Raw genomic sequence first — 11,364 nt, forward strand, 5'->3', positions numbered from 1 at the left:
TCACACACTGCACACCACCACAACACACTAACACACCAGACACTAAACAGCTGAACTATTATTATTACTTATTATTTTGTAAAATTTAAAGATGATATTGATGCAAGTTGCTCCTTTTGTTTTGGCGTGTTTTTTTTTTTTTTTTTTTTTTTGGCAAAGTGTTTATAAATTTATTGTCAAAACTACTGATGATCAGTTTGTTTTGTTATGGAAACATTTACTGGAGTATCAAAGAAACAAACACATTCATATTTATATGATAAATCTTATTCTTTTATTGGCAAAACTCCATATCCACAAATGTAAATTTTCCCTCAAAAAAAAAAAAAAAAAAAAAAAAAAACTGCTTTATGTCCTTTAAAATAAATGAAACACTACACTGACTCAGTTCGATTTTCTGTGAAACAAAAGGCAATTAAAACTTTTGAATTTGTAATCTTTTTAATATTTTATATAGAAATGTACTAAGCTCCCCCTAGTGTACAAATCGCAGAAGACTCATTATAGGCATTATAGATTGTGCTATATTCTTGATGCTTTATAAGTATTCTTCTGTTAATTGAATTAAAAAATCAAATAAATAAATTAATTAATTAATAAACCTAACACACTAGACAGTACAGCACTTTACTGTCTTTCTACAGAAGAGAACTGAACATTTCTGTTTGTTAAACTTTTACTACGCAGGAAATTCCCTAATTACATTAAGGTACAAGTTACATTATTGGTACGTTATTGGTCACTGACATGGTGCATTATTAGGTAAGATTTTATTTACCAGTTAGGTCAAATAGCAGCAGCTACCCTTTTGGGTCCCTTCTTAAATGTCTTGGGGACATAAAATGTTAGAACAATTTTCTGCAGTTAAGTAAAATATGAAGTCATTATTTTTGGCTCTCCCACCATTTCCTCTGTCCTCGAGGTCCAGTTAGGTCCTCTTTCCTCTAATATTCATAAGAATGTCAAAAATCTTGGAGTTTTTTTTTAATCAGATTTACTCTTTGATAAATAAATTAGTGCTGTTGTTAAGGGAAGCTTCTTTCATTTAAGGTCTATTACAACGTTAAAACAGTTTCTCTCTAAAAAAGACCTGGAAACTGTGATTCACGCTCTTATTACAGCATAGTCAGCTTTCTTCAATCTGCCTTATCTCACTTTCAGCTTGTGCAAAATGCAGCAGCTAGATTTTTAACAGGACCTAAAAAGAAGGATCATATCTCCCCTGTTTTGGCATCTCTTCACTGGCTTCCTGTTAAGTTAAGAATTGATTTAAAAATTCTGATTTATGTATTTAAAGCTCTTTTATACCTGGTCTTGCTCCACAGTACATTATTAACCTTCTTCACATTTACTCTCCCATCAGAATGCTAAGATCTTGTATTCAGATTCTTCTATCTGTCCGGCGTTGTTGTACTAAGACAAAAGGTGATCGAGCCTTTTCTGTGGTTGGTCTCAACCTCTGGAACAGTCTCCACTTTCATGTGAGGTCCGTTCCATCTTTAAATCTTTTCTTAAAACTTATTTTTATTCCTTGTCTTATGATGCTATTTAATGTGATTTTTTTTATATGTACAGCACTTTGGATCAACTACTGTTGTCTTTAAATGTGCTTTATAAATAAAATTCTGGTCTGTTTGACCGTCTTTAATTCTATGCAACTCTATTCTTTTCTACAGTGATGGTAAAATGAAGCTCCCAAATGTACTCAACACAGTGTGCTCTAGAGTGCTAATCTAGTGCCATCTAGTGGTCAAAATGATGAAGTGCAGCTCCCAGGGGGCACGTCCAGCAATGTTTTGGACTCTCGCTAACAATTATAAGCATTTCTCCAAGTATATACACTATATGTTCAAATACCTGACCACCACCTTTGCTGTTATAATAAGCTCCACTCTTCTGGGAAGCTTTCCACTAGATGTTGGAGCGTGGCTGTGGGGATTTGTGTTCATTCAGCTACAAGAGCATTAGTGAGGTCAGGCGCTGATGTTGGTGAGGAGGTCTGGGGTGCAGTTGGTGTTCCAGTTCATCCCAAAGGTGTTCAGTGGGGTTGAGGTCAGGGCTCTGTGCAGGACACTCGAGTTCTTCCACTCCAACCTTCACACACCATGCCTTCATGGAGCTCGCTTTGTGCACAGGGGCATTGTCATGCTGGAACAGGTTTGGGCCTCTTAGTTCCAGTGAAGGGAAATTGTAATGCTACAGCACAATTGTGTGCTTCCAACAGTTTGGTGAAGAACCACATACGGGTATGATGGTCAGGTGTCCACATATAGTATCTCTCTACAGACTTGAGATCAGCAAGTGGGAGGAGTTTGGGTTAGTGTTAGGGTTATGGCTAGGGTTAGGGTTAGTGTCATGGTTAGCGTTAGGGTTAGTGTTATGGTTAGTGTTGGGGGTTGGGGTTAGTGTAGCATTAGGGTTAGGGTTAGTGTATGTGTTTGGGTAACGGTTAGGATCAAGGTTAGGGTTAGGGTTGGGGTTAGCAGTTGGGGTTAAGGGTTAGGATTATGGTTGGGGTTAGGATCAGGGTTGGGGCTAGAATTAGTGTTAGGGTTGGGGTTAGGATTAGGTTTAGGATTAGGTTTAGGGTTAGGATTTTAAAGTTAGCATTTGGGGCTTAGCAGAGTTAGGGTTAGGGTTAGGGCTTAGGAGGGTAGGCGCTAATCTATGTGCACAGGCCATCAATGACGCTCACTCAACTGGATTCACTTCTCATTCAGGCCTTGGGGATATGTAGTGCCTAATTTATTAATCCAAATTCTCCCTGCCCATTTTCTCTGAAGCACGGACCACTGCAGGTTGGCCTCCAGGACCGTGACCCAGAAGGACCCCCATCCGTGGCTCAGGAAGTGCTGTACCAGATAAGTGTTCTTTTCTCTTTCTCTTAGGATACTGTATTTATGTTGTGTCATTCTAACCAGAATGGTGTTGCCCGTCTCTCCCACATATTGGGCTCCACATTGTTTACAGGTGACCAGATAAATGCAGTTCTTACTGTGTACCGTGTCTAATCGGTGAGTATAGAAAACCTCTTTTGTGAATTTGTTTTGTACGAATTCCTTTTGTTCCAAATATTGTCCCCGATGTTTGGGTTTCGTGTTATGGAGAGGATGAAGTTCAGCTCTGATTAGATGGTCCTGTAAACTTTTGTTTTTTCTGAATGCCACAATGACTTTGTGGTCCTTAAATATTTGTGTTTGTCCCAATATGCTCTGAAAATTAGACTTTACCTCCCTGGTCAGTTTCAGAGCGGCCGAGGAGAATGTCAGGACGAGGGGCACGCTGGTGCCCTCTGCCGGGGTCCCTCTTGTCAGGTAGGATTTAAAAACCTTCCTCAAGAAGGACCTATTATATCCTCTGGGCCTGAGTGCTTTAAAGAGGGTTTGCGTCGCTTCTCTGAAGTCCTGTTCCTGGGTGCATATGCGATGGAACCTCAGGAGTTGCGACTTAATAAGGCCGGAGTAAGTGTGTTTGGGGTCGAAACTCCTTTTATGCAGTGGGGCATCCGTGTCAGTTTCTTTGAAGAAGACTTTTATGTCCAATTTTTGTGTCGAATTGAAATCTGGACCTTTGTAAGTCGTGGTGTCTAAAAAGTCTATTGATAGCTGACTGGTGGTGGATTTTAATTTTATAGATGGGTTAGGGTTATTTATTGAACTCAGAGTGAGTCCATACTCCCCAGATATCATCCAGACACCTGAAATAGTAGAGGGGCTGTTTGTGGCATCGGGATAAGGCCGAAGCTTCCACTCTGCCATAAATATGTTGGCATAGGCTGGGGCAAACTTCTTGCCCATCGCCGTGCCTTTGATTTGCAGGAAAAATTCCCCAATTAAACTCAAAATCATTTAGGTTTAGCTTTATGTCTAACAATCGGATAAGTTCTTTATCAGGCCTGGAGGTGTCCGGATCTTTTTTGGAAAATATTTTTAAAGGCCTGTATTCTTTCTTGGTTGTCAATGTTTGTGTAAAGGCTATCTATGTCCATAGTGAACAAGATAGCCTTTTGGGGAATTTTTAGTCCTTTGACTTTCTGGACAAGATCATATGTGTCTTTTATATAGCTGGGTTGGCCAATCGAGAGCGGATTTAAGCAAAAATCTAAGAATTCGGCCGTGTAGTACGTTTCACTGCCGCAATCGGATACAATAGGCCTACCTGGGGGAATTTCGTTAAGGGTTGCTCCATTTGGCTGGGTCTTTGTGTATTTTGGGGAGCACGTAAAACCTCCTATTTCTAGGTTCCCCATTCCCCATCAGGTAGGACTTTTGTTTTGCATTGATATATTTTTTTTAATATAGGGATTGGACTATATCTTTAACCATGGGTTATTGTATCCAAATAAATGGGTCTATCCAACTTCTTGTAATATTTGGGGTTGTTCAATTGTCTGTATCCCTCCCATAAATATTGTTCACGGTCCCATATTACTATTGCACTGCCCTTGTCTGCAGGTTTGATGACAATCTGCTTATTGTCCTTTAGTTGTTTTAGAGCATCAATTTCCGCCGGGGTGAGGTTAGACTCTTCCCGGGACGGTCTGAAATATTTCTTAAAATATTCCAGATCCCTTTCAAATAATGTGCCGAGTTCTGCGGGTAATTTGTCTGCAGGTGGGACCCAGTTCGATTTGGGTGTAAACGGAGGGGGATTTGAATCTTCGTCGTTTTGAAAGTAAGATGCCAATTTAAGTCTCCTATGATATTGTTGTAGGTCGAATCGTGTTTGCATTACATGGTGTTTTCTGCTCATTTTGCCCGATGGAATAAGGGTCAAACCCCTGTTGAGCAGACTAAGTTGTGGGGAAGTAATATGGAATTTATTGGATAAAATGACAACATTTTGGTTCCCCTCCTGTGCATGCAGGCTTATGGGGAGATTTATTTTAAATATTGGAGCCAGTGCTGGAGCATGTTTCTTGCTGTATCCACTGTCCAGTGTATATTGTCACTTTCAGTGTGAAACTCAGATCTGGACAGGGCTGGGATATGTTTTAGGTTGGCAGAGATATAGGCGTTCAAGATGGTTAATTGTGTCTGCTCCTTTGATGGGAGCATTCCTGAAAAGTTCACCTCTGGAACCCAAATTTGTGCCAGAGGGAACTTTACTTTTGCAGCTCTCAAAGCCGCCTGCATCTGTTTGATGGCAGGGTCTTTGGCATTCTGCGTCCGGCTGTTAATCCCTAATGATAAAATAACATGTTCCACATCAGTGGAAGCAGTATTTTTATTAATCACAGCCTCGATGTGTCTGAACGTGGCCCCCAGGTAACTTTCTATTTGGAGGTCAGGATTCTTAAATGGTGGGATTTTAGACAGATTGGAGTCCCCGATAATGAGCCATTTTTTTTGGACAGTCAGCTTCCATTCAACCATTTTTCTGGTCGTGTTTATATGTCTGTTAGGCCCGTCCTCCTGGGAGTCACTTGTACTCCAGGGGCCCGTTCTTCGTACGTCGCTAACTCAATTAGCTGGATTTGATTTTTGACGATTTAGCATGATCTTGGATTATTTGGTTCTTCAACGCTCATCCTGAAGTTGTTGTCATAGCAACGGGTCAGTAAGCTTAAACCTGCTCAGAAGCAGGCTTATTTCATGTGAACAGGATTAGATCGTGGCTTTATAAGCGGAGGAGATACAGGAAGTCTGTTGCAGCCATGTCTTGCCCGTGTTTACGAGAGCAACCTGTTGCGGAAGGTGCGAGGATAATTCGCAGAGCATTTAGAATTAATCGCGTTTTGTGAGACAGACAGAATCCATTAGCACAGCGCGATAGTGCACTTTTTGAAAGATATAATTTTGTAGTATATGTAGTTAATATTACCATGTAGAACATATAACATACAATATTACTAATGTAGAGCAGCATATGTAGTTAATATTACCATTCTGTAGAATATTCTTGTATTTCAGCTTTACTTGTTCCCAAGTTCTAGTGGGTCCCGTGGTGGCTCTAATATAAAAGATTAAAGTAATTATGAAAATTAAAAAAAAAAGTAAAGTACATAATATATACTGTAATAAGTGATAAAAAAACATCTAACGCCGTCACTACTTATGCATTTAATTTGTCTGCAACTTTTTGCCAACCCTCTCTCTTGGCTTTTGCAGCCTTTGAGGTGTTCTCTGACATTTATATTAAATTTAGGAACTCGCCATAGCCCTCCATTAAGAGTTCTGTCACTGAGAAAAAGTGGGCACGCTCTTTGGCCATTGTGGGCAACCAATAGCAGCGTTGCTGATCAGTGTTTATTATCGATACATAGCCCCTTTTAAACCAGCGCATGAACGCGCAATGATCTCAGATAACTCAATCCAGCCATACTAATCATCAACAACAGGTGTGTTCGAAGAACCTAATTAGCCAGATAATGATTAGCTGGATCATATCATCTCGGATGTGTCTTTTGATCTCGGATGTAATAAGTGACATACGAAGAACGGGCCCCAGAAGGTGTGTTGAGTTCAACACTTAAACGGGCCTGTGTGGCTGTCCTGAGGCTAGTGACTTTGTCGGGGCTCAGGGTCACTCTTTGTGAGCTGAAATTGCCCTGTTTGCCTTCCCCTTGATCCTCATCCAGGATGAGGTCTGGTTCCTGTCTGACACAGGGATTGAGATGCACGTAAGGAGTGCATTGTTCTTTTGGGGAGGCCGGGAAATTAAACATAATGTCTGAACAGCTGTCTAAGTCCTCCTCTCTAATAGGGGACCAATCGTTCAGCGGGTCTGTCATGGTGGACACTGTTTTAGTTGGCTTTATTACTACTGGGGTGGATATTTCTGAAAGAGAATGTACATCCGCCCCAGTGTGCACCGAAGCCTGTACCGTAACGGTTTTAGCCGTTGTGTTTTCTGGGAGAGGAGGAGCAGGAGGGACACTTTGGGTCACCGCTTCCTCCCTCCTCTCTCCAGAATCAGTAGCAGGAACAGGGGTCTGCCATTTCTCCCCTACCAACATGTGAGCCTCATGTATTATTTTGTTCTTCAGTCTTTTGCCAATACCATGTTTAGCCCACAGAATGGCCGTATCAAGGCATTCCTCCCAGCCCTGGGAAGGAACATGCTGGAACGTAGCCATTTCCTCCACCAGTGCGTCTTCATAATGGTTCTTAAGAATCAGCATGGTGGTATAGCCCCAGTTTTTAGCATTGCCTTCAATAAAGACTTGCGTTGTGGGGTTTGGCGAAGCTGGTTTGATGACCTCTGACAGGTGTTTTTCAATTTTATTAATTGCAGAAGGCTGTTCCTGGCTGATGATGTTTTTGTGATGCACCAATTTAATTATTTTAAATAAGGCGCGAGTTTTTACTACAAAATTAGGGTCATCTGAATGCTTGGGCTTTATGTTTTGTTTCTGATTTGTGTTTTTATTTTGCAGGTGTGAATGAACCGCCCGTGTTCTGTTCTGCACCCTCTCCCGTGGTTCCTTCGAAAAGGATTTTTGCCAGAACATCAAAGTACCGGGTCCTGAACGGGCCCGAGGTTAAAAAAATTGTGGTCTGTATGACCGCTGATAAGGCTCGCTATGGTGAGGTATGGTCTTTGCTGCCCTCATGTGGCCACCATATTTAACTACATCCGCATAGGAGAGGATTCTCTCTCCCTGTGCGTGATGTTGAGTATTGTGGTATGAACGGGGCCATAGGCCAGACTGTGCCCTGAATGGCACGCCTGCGTTTATGTGTGACCACTGTCCAACCATCTCTCTGGCAAAACCACGATTAAGGAAATTTTTGGGGAAAACAAAAGCAAGGATTTTTTAAATAAATTGAAATCAGGTAAGTATAACTCAAAATCTGTCTTGTATGGTTTTTTTTTGGAATTTTTATGTGTAAAATGAACGTAAATATAGACAAATCAATTAAAATTTTTTTTTAATTTTTAAATTTTTTAGAAAATGAAAATTTAAAGATATAAAAATTTTTTTTTTTTTTTTTAATTGTAAATAAAGATGTTTTTTGTGTATATATATATGTTTGTGTGCAAAAAAGCCGTTGCAACGTTTTGGTTCTCTTGGACCCTTCTTCAGGCAGGCTTGTTCTAATCTTGAGCTCCAAAAAAGAATCAAAATTGAAAAATAAAACAATGAAAAGAAACCAATGTGTATTTAGAATCAGAAAATTAGGCTTTGAAATGTAAAGAGTGTTAGAGGCTTTCTCTCTAGAGAGCTGGCAGCAATGAATACAATTCTGCATCCTCAGTTGTTCCTTTTTATAATATGCGGGCAGGAATCAATTTGAATGAGCCAATAGGAGCCTTTCCCATGCTCTGGTTTGAAAAGAAACAGCTCCCAGCCAATCAGAAAAAGCTGTCTTTTACAAAAATTGTAGAAAGGCATTTTATTAATAACTGGATATATAAAAAATAATGTTAATGTTAATAAATGAAAAAATTAAATAAAATTATAAACCTATCTTTCCATGTTTCTCTTAATTTGTATTTATTAAAAATTATTATACAGATTCTGAGAAGGAAGATGTGGACAGTTGAATTTATTGCAAGCATGAGGCTCGGGCCGATAGGGTTAGGGTTGGGGGTAGCGGTTGGGGTTAAGGGTTAGGGTTAGTGTTAGGGTTGGAGTTAGGATTAGGGTTGGGGCTGGGGGTTAGGTCAAAGTAAATGGGGAGGAGAATTGTAGAAAAAAGTAAGATGTTTTGAAAAAAACTGATACTACACGCTTTTACATTAGTTTTAGGGAATAGAGTTAGGGTTAGAGTTAGTGTTGGGGTTTGGGTTAGGGTTAGTGTTAGGGCTGGGGTTAGAATTAATTTTAAGGTTAGGATTAGTCAGGTTTAGTGTTGGTGTTAGGGTTAGCGTTGAAGTTAGTGTTAAGGATAGTGTAGGGTTAGAGTTAGGGTTGGGGTTAGGGCTGGAGGTTAAAGTTACGGTTAGGAGTTAGGGGTTCGGTCAAAGTAAATGGAGAGGGGAAATACTTGTAGAAAAAAGTAAGATGTATTGAAACAAGCCGATACTACATGCTTTTATGATAAATTTGATTTTGTTAGTAAAAAAAGTAAAAAAAAAAAAATTAAAAAAAAAAAGTAAATCAAAGTGCTCAAAATGTAAGTGCTACATAAAAAGAAAAGAAGACAAAAAATTCTATATATATTCATATAATCCACAGTCTTGGTTAGTGACATGTGTGGCATGTGATCATGTGATTTGTAAAATTTACACACCATGCAAGTGAAGACTGTGAGTACCTCATGGGTGGTCCCAGTAATAAGTGTTAAGTGAAAAAAACAATTACTGCTTAAAAAAAAACAAAAAAACAAAACAGGGTTAGTGTTAGGGTTGGGATTGGGGTTGCAGCTAGGGTTAGGGTTAGGGTTAGGGGTTAGCTCAAAGTAAATGGGGAGGGGAATTGTAGAAAAAAGTAATATGTATTGAGAAAACTGCTACTACATGCTTTTCCATTAGTTTTAGGGGATAGAAGTAGAGTTAGGGTTAGTGTTGGGGTTTGAGTTATGAGGTGAGGGTTACGGTTAGGAATTAGGGGTTCGGTCAAAGTAAATGGGGAGGGGAAATACTTGTAGAAAAAATTAAGATGTATTGAAACAAACTGATACTACATGCTTTTATGGTAAATTTGATTTTATTTGAGCTTATTTGAGCTTAGAACTAATGGGACCACACATAGTGCCCACCATGTTTGTGAGAAGTGCTACTGTGGGGATCTGTGTTTTCTTGTTGGTGGTTACCTGCACTGATAATCAGTGCGGGGATCATGTGATCTGCATTGTGTGGCTGCTTGTCTTGGGTCACATGAGGCATGTCACATGACACATTAGGAGATTATAAAGTTTGGCTTGTGGAGTTCACACTCTTTTGCTGCTGCCATTTGCCACTGCAACTAGACTCCCGTCATACAGGTAATGGAGTGACTAGACTGTGTTTTAATCGATATAGGAACTGAATTCTCATGTTCTGTTTTAACTTTATCAGGGTGACTGCTAGAATAATGTGTTCCACTCTTCATGAAGGACACAGGTGACTGCATGGCATTTGAAGGACTTGTGACCTCCTATTGAGTTGCTGGGCTGCAGACACTCTGGTAGTTTGTCTTATGTGATTTCATTTTTTAAAATTGTTTTATATTGGTATTTAAAATGTGTTGCTTATGTACGTGTATTTGTAGCACTGGAGTGCCCCATTTTATCTTCCTGGGTTATTGTGCTGCGGGGAGTATTGAACACTCTTGCAAAGTAGGCCAATACTTCTTGTATATGTTGGTTTTATGTGTGCTGGTGAATGAAATTGGGGATTAATGTGTATTTCTTTTTAAAGGGACCAGGCCAGCCACTGTTTTATTGTCAGTGTACAAGTCTTTTTTTTTTTTAGTTTGTTTGTTGGTTGTTTTGTTTGCCTTTGGCTTTGTCCTTTTTTTTGTCCTTGGTCTAGTGTAACCCTGCCTTGACCAAGCCAGCGCAGTGGTCATTGTGTTGGGAGTTGGCTGTTCTCCTCTTTTTGTCTCTGTATAGGTTCTCTGTACAAGGCCGGATCTGCACCTCACTACTGCTCCTTTCAGTTGGGGGCTGCACTGAGGGGACACTATTTTGGTGTGTACTGGTAACATGCAACACGGTGTGGTATTTTGTAGTGGTAATTACTGACCTTGTGTGTGCAGTGTTTGCTATGTTGCATGCTTGTATGGTGTTGGGTTTGTTGTGTCTGTCTCTCTCACCAGGGCCTCCTAGGAGAGGAGCTGTGGGTGCCGTGCCGACCGACCTTATTAGTTTGAGAAGCTCCAGCCAGTTTCCCTTCGTCTCTTTTTCACATTAGCAATTGTACCTATTCAAAATTGTAATAAATTCGAGCTTGTGTACATGCCTTGTGTAAACTGTTTCTTTGCGGGCAGGGTCTAGAATCAGCCACACTACAGAGAGAAAAGGGGTTTCCCCTGCCCATTTTAGGGGGTGGCGTAGTCAGACAGTAAAGTACATGTAGGTATTCTGCGTGTCAGGTACCACACTACCAAAAACAAATGTTTTTTTTTTTTTTTTAAAGAAAGTAAATAAAAGTGCTCAAAATGTAAGTGCTACATAAAAAGAAAAGACAAAAAATTCTATATATATTCATATAATCCACAATCTTGGTTAGTGACATGTGTGGCATGTGATCATGTGGTTTGTAAAATTTACACACCATGCAAGTGAAGACTGTGCTTACCTCATCGGTGGTCCCAGTAATAAGTTTTATTACATGAAAAAACAATTACTGCTTAAAAAGAGAGTTAGTGTTAGGGTTAGTGTTAGGGTTGGGATTGCAGCTAGGGTTAGTGTTAGGGTTGGGGTTAGGGTTAGGGGTTAGTTCAAAGTAAATGGGGAGGGGAATTGTAGAAAAAAGTAATATGTATTGAGAAAA

General features: G+C 39.9%; 1 long non-coding RNA gene across 2 annotated transcripts; it reads left to right on the plus strand.

Annotated features, from left to right (window-relative positions):
* Nucleotides 1-9,677: 9,677 nt before the first annotated feature.
* Nucleotides 9,678-10,972, plus strand: LOC117595832 (uncharacterized). 2 transcript variants are annotated; one of them, XR_008300807.1, is made up of 3 exons: nt 9,678-9,872; nt 9,946-10,205; nt 10,288-10,972. It is a non-coding gene; the product is annotated as an uncharacterized LOC117595832 (long non-coding RNA). The 2 variants fall into 2 exon arrangements; XR_004577031.2 differs by having other exon boundaries at nt 9,684-9,872; nt 9,946-10,054; nt 10,139-10,969.
* The last annotated feature ends 392 nt before the right edge of the window (nt 10,973-11,364 follow it).

This window comes from Pangasianodon hypophthalmus, chromosome 23, assembly GCF_027358585.1.
Source record: "Pangasianodon hypophthalmus isolate fPanHyp1 chromosome 23, fPanHyp1.pri, whole genome shotgun sequence".
In the NCBI taxonomy this organism is placed as follows: Eukaryota; Metazoa; Chordata; class Actinopteri; order Siluriformes; family Pangasiidae; genus Pangasianodon; species Pangasianodon hypophthalmus.